At 37.7% G+C, this 13,037-nt stretch overlaps 1 long non-coding RNA gene across 1 annotated transcript in view; it reads left to right on the forward strand.

Moving 5' to 3' along the window:
• LOC138403784 (uncharacterized) overlaps positions 1-13,037 on the forward strand; it is a 344,987-nt gene that overhangs the window by 184,828 nt on the left and 147,122 nt on the right. The window contains exon 2 of the long non-coding RNA XR_011237947.1: positions 8,198-8,299. This is a non-coding gene — a long non-coding RNA (uncharacterized lncRNA). The remainder of the gene's footprint in view (positions 1-8,197; positions 8,300-13,037) is intronic.

A 13,037-nucleotide genomic window follows, 5' to 3' on the forward strand; every position in this document is an offset into this window, starting at 1 on the left:
TAAACTCGGTTTTGTAAGCGAATATACCATTTAAGTATATTGCATTCAATGAATTAGTTACATATATCTATGATTAAACGTGTAAGATAATATTCCTTTATAAACTTTAAGAGGCGCGACTTAGCCTGTAAGTATTAATAATTTTAGTTTAACATTATAATATAACGTAATATATGTATTGTAAAATGTTTATTGATAATAAAGAAGGAATTAAAAAAAAAAAAAAAAAAAATTGGTGTCATTATTACACTCTGATAAAAATATCTACTAGAAATTATTTCCAATAAACAGTTGAATTTTTTTGACATTTAGCACGGTAAATCCAAAATGCCTAAAAATAAATAAAAATCTGTTTTAGAATCATATAATATTATGTCGTACCTTTGAAAGTTGAAAATACTAATTATTTGTTTATGAACACATTTAAATTTTTTTTATGATATTGTAACCACAAATTCACGGTTTTCGATACCTTACGTGTGCTATAAGACCTACCTACCTGTAAATTTCATGATTCTAGGTCAACGGGTTGCGAAGCTGAAGTGGCAATGGGCAGGGCACATAGTTCGTAAAACCGATAGACGTTGGGGTCTCAAGGTGCTAAAAGGGCGACCTCGCACCAGAAGACGCAGCGTTGGAAGACCCCCCCCACTAGGTGTAAGGACGACATCAGACGAGTCGCAGGGAGCCGCTGGATACAGGCGGCGCAAGACCGTGGCGTGTGTAAGTTCCTACAAGAGACCTATGTCCAGCTGTGTAGGTATATCGGTTGATGATGATGATGATGAGATCAACGGGAAATACCCTACAGGTTTCTTGACAGATAGACAGACAAGAAAGAGCTCCTTTTAGATAGACAGACAAGAAAGGCTTTCGTTTTTCCTTTTGAGGTATGGAACCCTAAAAAGTACCTACTCAGAGTACCAAGGAGGGTACAAAAAACGAAACCCATAATTACGCCCCTCCCAAAACACTAAACAACAAATAAGCAACATAATAAGCCCATGCCCTCATGTTAAAACACCATCATTCACCATTCCCGACTGACATTAACCATAAAACTGTGATAAACTGATGGCAATGCCCAAAAACGCCGCGGCATAAAACAACCACTTCATAAAAACCAAGTCACGTGATATGGGGAAATTTTAAACGTAAAGGCTGTTTCACATGAACTTAACAATCGCGGCGTTGTTGCTATGTTCTGAACCAATGAGAATGTGTTGGATAGTTAAAAATAATTATGGAGAGAGGGTTGGCCTAAAAAAGTCTAACAGTTTTCATTTCTAAGCAAACTAAACAGAACTACAAAGAAAATTAACTTGAAACATTTTCATGGTCACGTTTATGATAAGAACTCAAAAGAAAAAGAAAGAAAAAAGTTTTTTTCTTAAATTGTGCCACACATTACATCTTATGACTAACCGCCGTACTCAGAGTCGCTAATCATTACTTAAGATTGTATTAAAACGAGACAGATTTATATGAGAGATATAGCTCTGTCTCGTTTTAAATAAACTTAAGTAACGATTAAGCGACTCTGAGTACGGCTGTCTGAGTTGGTTATCCCTGTGAAAAGGTTATAAGTATTAAAAAATAGATAGAGGTAATAGAACTAAGTATCTATGGAATTGGTGACATATTCAATACATAATTAACGGTCCATTATATTTTCAAAAATTTGAGATTATGAACGGTTATCGTGATAAAATTTGACTTAACATAATATCAGATTTGACTCAATTGTGAAAATATGATGTTCTAATGACCAAAAAATATGGGATTTTAAAGAAAACTGATATTCCTAAATAAGTTTAAAGTATGATACGTATAACCAAATCAGGTATAGAGATGAAATTTTGACAGATAACACTGTTGTATAGAAGCAGGCGTTACTTTGCGGAAGTCCATAATATACAATGAACCAAAAGCTTAATTTGCTGTAATCCGCTGAAACAGGTCGAATGCGAAATGCACCGCCCGCCCTCCTACCGCCGAACATGCAGGAAGAACCACCAGGCAAGCAACACGCACCACCACCACGCAGCACCACACAAATCCCAAACACACTCGACGCACGCCCCGCCCCGACACCGGAGCATCCCCAGGAGAATATGTAGACCTTACAATAAACAATTGCAAAGTTCTTTAAACAATTTCAAAGGGCGGATGCATTCAGGATGCTAATGGATCTGCCTCGTTACTGCAGCGCGTCGGGGATGTTCGCGGATGCGCATGCGGATTGTTTTTACACTACCATGCGTAAACGGTGCACATCCCTGGTGCGCAGGGTACGGGCTAGCCCCAATGGCATCCTGAGGGCATTTGCTGACAGGTTTGATTGTCAGTACCTGAACCATTGTCATATGGTGCACGTGCTGACTAATCAAGCCTGTCTTAGATATAGTATTAGGATTAGGTAATCTATCTAAATATATAAAAGGAAAAGGTGACTGACTGACTGACTGACTGACTGACTGACTGATCTATCAACGCACAGCTCAAACTACTGGACGGATCGTGCTGAAATTTGACATGCAGATAGCTAATATGACGTAGGCATCCGCTAAGAAAGGATTTTTGAAAATTCAACTCTTGAGGGGTTGAAATAGGGGTTCGAAATTTTGTGTAGTCCACGCGGACGAAGTCGCGAGCATAAGCTAGTTAGTTATAAGATTACTAACATTAGTTTTTAAGGCGTGTGTTATTACTAACAAATTATGATCGTGTTTTATGGTCGAATTAAAGGATTTTTTTTTTATTTATTTATTTCGCATGCTGCATGTTGCATCATACAGATTCGACCTGTTTCAGCGGATTATAGCAAATTAAGCTTTTGGTGCATTGTAGATAACACTGTGAAAATTTCAACTCTCTACCTATTGCAGTTTATGAGATACATCTCGCTGACAAATAGGCCGATAGATAGGTTGGATAGATGGACGAATAGCGAAAGTCTAGTAATAAAGTCCCGTTGGCATGAAACCCTTAGAAGCACAGAACGCTGCGGCATTTCACGCTAGTGTGTCTCGACTCTAACCAGCGACGCCATATTGATTTATTGCGCGTGTAAATTTAGGTGGGACCATTAAAAGTAAATCAAAGTGGGCTGTAAATCGTCAAAGCGCGAGAGCAACCAGCATAAACGGAGCCCTGTAGTTCCTTTGCTGAAACAGTTTTCAGTTCGAATGTTTGTAGGTTAAGTGGCAGGAGGGGTCTGGTTAAAGTGGTGGGGCGACTCGAATAACCGTCATGCGGTTTCACATAACACTAGAAAACTCAATGATTGCTGTACGCTGTTGTAACTCGGTAAAAATGGTCAAACGACGCTTAGTATGCTCTATATAGTTATTTTTGAAGTTTAAACGTTACGTAAACTTTAAACTACAAAGAAGAAAGAAAACTAACCAATTTATTTATCTTGTGTATAAAGTATAAACAAACGTAAAATAAGTGGCAATAGTTAGAAATTAAATACTTAAGGGCTTATTCCACCTTTCTAAATCCTAACGTCCTAAATGGTACTGTCAAACTACTAAACAGCCAACTTTTCCATTCAATGATACTTTGCCCATAAAGCAATTTATAAGCAAATTCGCTATGTTATTTTTTTTTGTAAATTAAGATTTTTCGTACCTACGTAAGTACCAAGTAAGTTAGAGTACTTTACTTACTACGAGTTTTGCACCCACATGGCACAAAATTAAAAGGCCCCGGCTCAGCATTTGCAGGTTTTGAAAAATAAAAACCAGGAGCGGCATTCTGTCGGGACCAGTACCTACGCTTAGTATAAGATTTTACGTCTCACCAAACGTTGCTAGAATTCGAGAATCGAAACACAATACAGTCAAAGTAAAATGGACCTAATGAGCCTTGAATTGAAGTCAAAAATTCAACACTGATTTTAATTTCGCGACATTAATAAAATTATTTAGTTTTTTTTATTACTAACTACTACCTAGTAACCATTAATTTTAAGTTTTTTTTAAATAGATATAGCGAGCAAACGAGCAGGTGGGTCACCTGATGTTAAGTGATTACCGCCCCCCATGAACATTTGCAGCACCAGAGGAACCGCCGATGCGTTGCCGGCCTTTTAGGAATTTGTTGGTCCGCCCCTTAAATAACCCCATGTTATAATCTAGTGGGAACACCGCTAGTTTGTTTGTACCTTAGGCACAAGATGAATAAACTAGTTTTCTTTCTTTCTTCTTACTTCTTTCTAATGTCTTTCTGCAGTTTTGTCTTTGTTTCTATCATCATCATCATCGTCAGCATATTATCAAACCTAATTCCGTCTATAGCTGGACTTACCAATCTATATCTATTTTGAATTCTGTGGTCTAATCCTTTAATTATGTCACCTAAAAAAGGTAAATTTTTTGAACCGTCCATTAATTAATAACAAGTCAGTAACCGCCAATAAGGCTGCCTGTCCACTGGTGCGGAGCGGAGCGGAGATGTGTATTGTTGACCAATCAGAGTTTTGTCACATGACGGAATGAAATTATCACGTTATTTATCGACAATCTGATTGGTTTGCTTAACACATCTCCGCTCCGCTCCGCACCAGTGGACAGGCAGCCTTATAACCAACCATTTTCGTCACCTCTTATTACCACCACCACAATTTTCTCTACAATTATCCTGGCAGTAAGAAGCTAGAAAGTTATTATTAAGTAATTAACGGTGACAATTACCTAATTAGTTAAAAGGACATTTGGTTGACGGACAATATTTCCTATAGTATCGTTAAGGTGTAAATGATCTAATTATATTCGACTAGATGATGCCCGCGTCTCGTCTGCGTAGATTTAGTTTTTTTTAAACCCCGTGAGAGCTCTATGATTTCCCGGGATAAAAATTAGATTAGCGGAGGCTTAGTAATAGGGTCCCGTCGCATTGCCACCCTTCGGGTACGGAACCCTCAAAACGTCTTTTGCTTATCCATACTCCATACTAATATTATAAATGTGAAAGTGTGTCTGTCTATCTGCTAGCCTTTCATGGTCATTCAATCGATTTTGACGAAATTGAGTACCTACAGCGATAGCTTGCATCCCGGGAAAGGACATAAGCTACTTTTTATCCCGGAAAATCAAAGAGTTCTCACGGGATTTTTAAAAACCTAAATCCACGCGGATGAAGTCGCGGGCATCATTTAGTACTAAGTATATAAAACACAAAAATGATTCTACCTGTGTCCGTTGTAGACTTTGAAACCACCCAACTGATGTGCCCCAAACTGGTTTCATTAGAAAGGCAATAATGCGAAGTTAAGGATTTTCCATTATTATTTATTTAGCGTATCACACGCCGTATATCCGCTAGTATTTTATAAGCGAAGTTCAGTGTTTATCAACTAAACAGCTAGTTGGCAGTATATCTATCGCCTAGTCACTAGTGCATGTTTATACGCGTGTTACAGAAATACAACACCGGGGTAAATTGCACACGATTGATGATCGTTGTAACACGTTACCACTACTATTGAAAATCATTTCAAACTCGCTCTTTTTCTCTACAAAAGTCAAAAGTCAAATATTTTATTCAAAATAATTTCCACTTTTTATGGTCGGTTGTTGGATTTGTAAGATGATATAGGGGTGCTAATTTTTACGCGAACTTAAAACTAAGCTACGAGGGTTCCAAACGCGCCCAGGTCTGAGAAGAGCCCACAACAAACCCAGCTGAGTATTTTTTTACTATCACCACTTTATAAAATCACTTAAACTTATTAGAACTATCATAAAGCTGTTAAGCAAATCATTCCCATGCTTTCTTATCATTTAAATAATTCTTTACACTATCCATAATCAACTTAGTGACAAGAAGACTTTCTTTAATGAGAATTATTGTTAATATTAAAGTAGTTGAACTAGAGTCGAACTCTAAAATACCAAACTTACGTACGAATTGTTAGTTCAAACGCAAAAATCAATGACAATATTTTTATTTTGTGCGCTTAAAAAACATAAAAACGTGATTAAATTCTACAATCTTGTACAAAAAAAAGAATGAGCTTTTTAGGCATGAAAAAACTGATATATTAATATAATTTAAAAAGGATTTTAAAAGTATCCTAACCCTATATTTCAACACTAGCTGATACCCGCAACTTCATCCACGTGACTTTAGGTTTTTAGAAAATCCCGTGGTAGCACAAAATCTTTTATGTGCTGGGATAAAAAATAGCCTTTGTCACTCTCCACGACCTACAATGCCTTGTATTGTATTTGGCTTACGGCAGGTGAATTGGGAAAGTAGAAACTAAGTTTAAATTCCAAAAAAAAAATACAGTTTATCCAGTACCTAAGTGATAAACAGGCTTTTAGGCACCAAAAAATCTCGATTGAATTTACTATTGAGGCACAAAAAAATCTCGACTGAACTAAACTTAACTAAATTAGTTTTAAATACAAATGGTAGGGGAGTGAAATCTTTAGTTTCGTCTTACTCCAGAGTATTGATAATTCGCTAACAATAATAATCCATTGTGTGAGTTTGTTTGATTTACGTTTTTGCGACGTAACTCCTAACCCGTAGTTTATGTTATGTATCTTGTGGCGCACTTTCAATTGTTTATTTTTGATAGGAAATTTTAGTATTGCGGCTTATTCTAATACTGTGGCCGATTATCTTGTACACAATCTCTCTCTTCGATTTGTAATTTTTATGTTCTAGAATAAGTTTGGTATTTTTATACAATTCAACTTACATAATAAATAATAAATATACACTTACATAATAACAATAATGGGGCTGATTCTCTTGTACACAATCTCTAAGCTAAACTAAATTAACAGGTCTAAATCTAGTGTTATCCTTTTCCGCAAGCAACATTATGAAAGGGATAGCATGTGTCATTTTAGTTTAGTTTAGAGATTGTGTACAACGGAATTAGCCACAAATCTCTAAACTAAACTAAATGAACAATTCTAAATCTATTGCTGTTCTTTTCCGTAAGCAAGATTATGAAAGGGATAGCAATAGATTGACGTGACATTTTAGTTTAGTTTAGAGATTGTGTACAACGGGATTAGCCACACTGTTCTTGTACTTGGCTTGCATGATGTAATAAATCCTTATATAATTAAGTAGTTATAAGTCCCGCAAATTGCTATTGCGCTGGAACCATGTCCCATTAACATCGAAATGTCGTCATTTTGACGTCAGCCGAAATAAAATATACCATCAGCTCGAAACTTCAGTCTAGTGCTGACGTCACTAAAATGGCGGCCACGCGCATTAGCAACTTGCGGAACTTATAGCTACAAACGCGGCAGAAAGTAATGTATATCGACCTTTAGTCTTAAGGAGAAAGCAGATTTGTAGGGCGGTGTCCCTGTCGTTAAGACCGACAAAACGTCATATAGGTATGAGTGACAGAGACAACGCTCTACAAAGCCGAAATGTCATTCTAAAGGCCGATGTACATTATTTTCGGACGCGTACTAAACCTAGTACCTATTGTTTTTGTATTTAGACTGCGTGTCCTTCACTTCGCCTGTACCCATCGTATTATTAAAAAGATTGAAAGGTAAAATTGATCAGTTTTTAAAGCACACTTATCGGCGTGCATTATTTATGTACGTGTCACCGCCAGCGCCATTCCCACTAAAATATTCAGTGTCCACAATTACACGCTACCGCTCGTGTGACCGTCCGCGCCCTACAGGCAACAACACTTTTATATTTTTAGGGCAAAATAGAAAAGTTTTTATCTAAATATACAGGGTGTAGCCAGAACGCTAGCAAAAACTTAGCGTTATTGTTGTAAACCCCGTCGGAAATATCTGCGAATCTGGCTTAATGATGTCACGCAACGTGCTTGCGTTGGCAACGTTACTGGTAGAACGTAGTGTTTATATACTCTGTGGATACTGGATAGCCGAAAATGGACGAGCTGCGGGGAAGCGCGAGGGGAAACAGATATTTCCGACGGGTTGTACTACCTAAACCCCAAATGTCAACCTCACCTGCACGTGGTGCCCCCTGCGAATCAGCGGACGAGGATATGACGACCGAATAATGGCGGGATAACCATTCCATGTGGCTTGGCTTTAAATTATACAGACCAGAGACGGGCAGCAGCGTCACTAGTGCGAAATAGCCTACAGCCCTGCGCTGACCAACCCGAGCAGCGCCAACAGACAAAGGCCCCCAGTTCCCGGCAGCCCTGCTATTCCCGATTAAGGTGGTGGGGAGCGGGTGGATGAGGAAGGCGGAGGACCGTGTTTAGTGGCGCGCTCTTGGAAAGGCCTATGTCCAGCAGTGGACGCAAACAGGCTGATGGATTGTATTGGATTGGTACTACCTAAAAACAATCCAATACCAGTAACCATTCGCCTCATTTTGTAGTTTTAGGGCCGGTTGTTTCAAACCATTGGTCTTCGTAAGATACGTTCGTTAAAATTTAACAGACGTAGACGAATTTTAACATCTGTTAATTTAAGAGCGTTGCTTCATTGTACAAAAAACTGTTCGTCATTGTTATTCTGGTTACGAAACTAACCCTAAAAATTAACTTACTTTTCCGTATCCTTTTTTATTTCATTTTATATTAAATTATATAGTTATTGATATTGCTACTTCGCATTTTAAACACTTTTTCTTTTTTAAAAATTCTCTTTCATCTTCAAAAAAACTATCATTAAAAGCATTGAATTCAATTGATTCCATTATAATTTGTAAATAAAATATTCCGTTTTTAAGAAGTATGAAGTTACGAACTGATTTGACGATCACCAATGGCGCCAGCACCGGTTAACGTAAACGTAACTTTTTAACGAACGTTAGCGCTAATAGATGTCGAATCAACGCTTTTTCTATTCTTACGTTCGTTAGCGCCATATTTAAAGGTTACGTGTCCGTCAAAATTTGTTGAAACAACCGGCCCTTAGTGATTTAGTATTTTTCAAACCCGTATAGTGTGCAAAACGTTAAATCCGTTTAAATGTTTTTTTTTTATGAAATTTGGTACAGAGATAGGTACCATGCATCACGGATAGGCTGCTACAGATAGACTACTTTTTGTCCTGGAAAATCAAAAATTCCCACGGGATTTTTTAGTATAATAATATAAGGTTATCAGCCATAAAATAATAATATAAATAATAAAGCCTTTTATTACTGAAAAACATAGGTTTACAATATTATTTCATTACAATTTTAAATGTGTAATTAGATACATGCTTTTAGGTTAAAGTACATTATATAATTGCTAATAATTACAGTAAAGCAGTTGGTATACAATTTTTTTTTATTTTTATAAAATACAATTTATTTATTGCATCATTAAAATTTTGATACTAAATCACAATTTAACAAAACATTTATTTTTGTTTTTATGAAAAGCTCATAGGTACTTATTATGTATGTATTAATTGGTATGTAGTATGTGGTAGTTATATAATGCCTCCCAAGCCGGCTGGTCACCGTGGGAGTGCTAGTTATCAGCCATAACATAGATTAAACAACTCGCTAAATTTAGTTTATTAGCGACAGTAATCTCTGTAGAGCCTTAATTAATTTCCAAATAATCCGACAAAATCCACGCTCTGATAATCTGTTCCGCCGCGCGTCTGCCTGAGCGTGAAAAATAAAAGAAAAATAAAACCGGCGCCTACAAAATCACTCCTAATCCGAACAGATCGGATTTTTACACGCAAGGGCGGCTCCCGGTAGTCCCGGTAGTCCCTGAATTTATTGTTGAATTTGTGAGAAAAATGGATTTATTAAATTACGAATTAGATGTGTTTGTACCTTGGGCTGTTGGTTAGGCGCTGGTAAGTTTCGAACTTTCGTTCTTCTTGGACGTCGCAATTGGTTTTGTGGAATCTTGAGTTTTCCCTTATTAACTTGTGTGTTGAAATCGATGTAATGTAAAAGTCCGTTAACTTTACGTGTTGATTTCAACACACAAGTTAATAAAGGAAAACTGAAGATTCCACAAAACCAATTGCGACAGCCAAGAAGAACGAAGGTTCGAAACTTACCAGCGCCTAACCAACAGCCCAAGGTACAAACAATATGTAATTACAGTTCTGATAGAAATATATATATTAATAAATATACGTTTAGTACTTACATACCAATATTATAAATGCGTAAGTGTGCTGAACTACCTACTTCGTATTCTATAATACCTATTTCTATATATACTATATCTAATAAATACTTATATGAAACTAACTAAGGTCCGCAATTTCAGCAGCATCGATTTAGATTTTCAAAAAATCCCGTAGGTATTCTTTGATTTTCCGGAATAAAAAGTAAGTAGTTTATGGAACTCTCCAAGTCTTTTAGTATGCCTATGGAAAAAATCACGTCAAGCCGTCGATCCGTTGTGGCGTGATTAAAGGACAAACTTACAAACCAGCAAACAAACACACTTTCGCACTTATAATAATTATTATATTAATAGCGATACCAATTGTAATTATAATTTCTGGTATAATTTGATATAGAGATAGCTTGCATCCCGAGAAAGGAGACTATTATGGTCCCGAAAAATTAAAGAGTTCCCACGGAATTTCTAAAAAATCCGCGCAGACGAAGTCGTGGAATTCATCTTTATGAAAGTATGTCTGTCTCTCAATCCACACTTAGCGAGCTTGGTGGAACATGGCCTAGAACTCATTTTTAAATCTACGATGAGACCCGTGCTCCCGTGGCTCTACCGCGGTTGTTTGACAGCTACAATGTCACGATCGCAATCATCTCTGATTGGTTAATGCTCGCTCACTATTGGCCACAATGCATTGTTGCAACAAGAATCGCGCAAATTCAGCCAATCAGAACAATTGAGATTGTAATAATGATTGATGCAGGTTTTAGACAATCGCCCTGCCGGTCTCAATTGGTTAAGCGGATGGACCGTGAAAAACTAGCAGACAAACAGGCAGAGAGGCATACCTTCGTATTTTATAATATTAGTATGGATTAGTGTAGAATGTAGATACATAGAAGACCCAGTACTTTGGTATTCCATTCGTCATAACAAAAAGCGGAACCACAAAGGATAAGTGACTCAGAAGTCAGTGCCATGCTATTGCTAAGTGACCCAACGTGAAATGGCTAGCTCCATTAAGTTACTGGAAAGGCTTTAAGCCTAATTTTATTATTGGCTGTAAATTAACTTGCCTGGCCCAAGTGTAGGACAGAAGCGGAATTTCTTTATTCGTTTTTATAAAGAATTTGCTTCATCAACATATCAACCTATCACCTGTCCAAAGCTGATTAGATGCGGGTCAGTCAGTCAGTCAGTGACCTTTTACTTGTATATATTTAGATACAATGATATTACTGAATTCAGTTTCTGTTATCGCAGCCGCTTGTGGCTTGTGCGGCTAACGGTACAGTTGGCCATATTCGTTTATCGTCACGTATGAAAACTTTATCAGTACCCGTAGTACAAGATTTTACGTCTCACCAAACGAAACCAAATTCGAGAGTCGAAATACTTCCGCGTTACAGTAAACTAGATCTTAAATGCCTTGTTTTAAAGCTCAAGTTTGTCTACACTTCTACAGCCAGCGCTCCAAGCGGAAACATTGCGAAATTAAAATCAGTGGCATTGAATATTTGACTTCAATTCAAGGCTGTTTAGGTCCATTTTACTGTAACGCGGAAATATTTCGACTCTCGAATTTGTTTTCGTTTGGTGAGACTTGATCTTGTACTACGGGTACAGTTTCGACACTAATTTCGGTCGATATCTGCATTGTTCCGTACTCCAACTTATCCTACAATTCCTAGTAGGTATAGTAAGTATAGTGATACTGCAGTGCTGAGTGGGAATTATCGCTGCCGTTTGTGTCTTGTGCAGTTAACGGTACAGTTGGTCCTTTCGTTTATCGTCACGTATGGGAACTTTATCAGTTTCGACACCAATGTCGGTCGTGATCTGTGTTGTTCTGCACTCCAGCTTATCCTACATTTCCTAGTAGGTATAGTAAGTATAATGATACTGCAGTGCAGAGTGGCTATTATCGCTGCCGCTTGTGGCTTGTGGAGTTAACGGTACAGTTGGCCACATTCGTTTATCGTCACGTATGGAAACTTAATCAGTTTCGACACCAATGGCGGTCGAGATCTGTGTTGTTCCGAACTCTACTTATCCTACATTTCCTAGTAGGAACTTATATTTAGTAGAGTAGTATAAGTGATGGAAACACAGGGATTAAAATCCTATTACTATGTTAAGTATTATTCAAATGATAAGCAAGCAAGCTTGGGAATGAGTTGCCAAACAGCTTTGATAGTTCGAATAAGTATAGGTGATTTTGTTAAGTGGTGCTAATAAAAACGAATACCCGGCTGAGTTTGTTGTGGGATCTTCTCAAACCTAAGCGCGTTTGGAACCCTCGTATCTTTCGTTTTACTTTCCTAATTAATTATCACTACTACATCACAGTATTACAAATTCAGCAATTGACTATCAGAAAGTGTACAATAGTTCCTACCCAATTTGAATAAATGAATTGACTTTGACTTTGATACTGCAGTGTCGAGAGGCAATTATCGCTGCCGCTTGTGGCTTGGGCGGTTAACGGTACAGTTGGCCATATTCGTTTATCGTCACGTATGGGAACTTTATCAGTTTCGACACTAATTTCGGTCGATATCTGCATTGTTCCGCACTCCAACTTATCCTACATTTCCTAGTAGGTATAGTAAGTATAGTGATACTGCAGTGCAGAGTGGCTATTATCGCTGCCGCTTGTGGCTTGGGCGGTTAACGGTACAGTTGGCCATATTCGTTTATCGTCACGTATGGGAACTTTATCAGTTTCGACACTAATTTCGGTCGATATCTGCATTGTTCCGCACTCCAACTTATCCTACATTTCCTAGTAGGTATAGTAAGTATAGTGATACTGCAGTGCAGAGTGGCTATTATCGCTGCCGCTTGTGGCTTGTGGAGTTAACGGTACAGTTGGCCATATTCGTTTATCGTCACGTATGGGAACTTTATCAGTTTCGACACGAATGTCGGTCGAGATCTGTGTTGTTCTGCACTCCAACTGATCCTA

The sequence above is a fragment of the Maniola hyperantus genome, chromosome 20, assembly GCF_902806685.2.
Source record: "Maniola hyperantus chromosome 20, iAphHyp1.2, whole genome shotgun sequence".
Taxonomy (NCBI): Eukaryota; Metazoa; Arthropoda; class Insecta; order Lepidoptera; family Nymphalidae; genus Maniola; species Maniola hyperantus.